This window comes from Sinocyclocheilus grahami, unplaced genomic scaffold (genome assembly GCF_001515645.1).
Source record: "Sinocyclocheilus grahami isolate Dianchi unplaced genomic scaffold, SAMN03320097.WGS_v1.1 scaffold409.1, whole genome shotgun sequence".
NCBI classification, from domain to species: Eukaryota; Metazoa; Chordata; class Actinopteri; order Cypriniformes; family Cyprinidae; genus Sinocyclocheilus; species Sinocyclocheilus grahami.
In genome coordinates, this window is record NW_015505588.1 from 1,109,699 (window position 1) to 1,110,829 (window position 1,131).

At 34.8% G+C, this 1,131-nt stretch overlaps 1 protein-coding gene across 1 annotated transcript in view; it reads right to left on the reverse strand.

Moving 5' to 3' along the window:
• Positions 1-1,131, reverse strand: part of LOC107550857 (phospholipid-transporting ATPase IA-like) — a 188,012-nt gene that overhangs the window by 53,132 nt on the left and 133,749 nt on the right. The gene's annotated exons all lie outside the window — the stretch shown is intronic.

Sequence of the window (1,131 nt, forward strand, 5' to 3'; positions counted from 1 at the left end):
CAGTGATCTTTGGGCTCTTCTCCCCCGATAGCTCAGTTTGGCCGGACGGCCAGCTCTAGGAAGGGTTCTGGTCGTCCCAGATGTCTTCCATTTAAGGATTATGGAGGCCACTGTGCTCTTGGGAACCTTAAGTGCAGCAGAATTTTTTTTGTAACCTTGGCCAGATCTGTGCTTTGCCACAATTCTGTCTCTGAGCTCTTCAGGCAGTTCCTTTGACCTCATGATTCTCATTTGCTCTGACATGCACTGTGAGCTGTAATGTCTTATATAGACAGGTGTGTGGCTTTCCTAATCAAGTCCAATCAGTATAATCAAACACAGCTGGACTCAAATGAAGGTGTAGAACCATCTCAAGGATGATCAGAAGAAATGGACAGCACCTGAGTTAAATATATGAGTGTCACAGCAAAGGGTCTGAATACTTAGGACCATGTGATATTTCAGTTTTTCTTTTTTAATAAATCTGCAAAAATGTCAACAATTCTGTGTTTTTCTGTCAATATGGGGTGCTGTGTGTACATTAATGAGGAAAAAAAATTAACTTAAATGATTTTAGCAAATGGCTGCAATATAACAAAGAGTGAAAAATTTAAGGGGGTCTGAATACTTTCCGTACCCACTGTATATACACACACACACACACACACACACATATACACACACACAAATATATTTTAATCAAAGACATTCCTCTAATGGCAAAGCTGAATTTTCAGCAGTACATTATCCAGTCTTTAATGTCACATGATACTTCAGAAATCAATCTAATATGCGAATTTGCTGCTCAAGAAACATTTCCTTTTATTTTCAATGTTAAAAACCGTTGCGCTAATTTTGTGGAAACTATAAATTTTTCAGGATTCTTTGATGAACTGAAAGCTGAAAAGAACCTAATTTATTTGAAATAGACTTTTATTCAGCAAGGATGCAAAATTTGACAAAAAAAAAATCTAAGTAATGTTATAATATGTCCTATTAATTCATTATGAGTAATGAGTATAGATGTTTAAAAATATCACTCTGATTAAGAACGACTCAATGTATTTCCGATCATTTTGTGAACTTTAAAAAAAAAAAAAAAAAAAAAAAAAAAAAAAAAAAAAAAAACTGCCTCAAAAATCCCTCCAACAA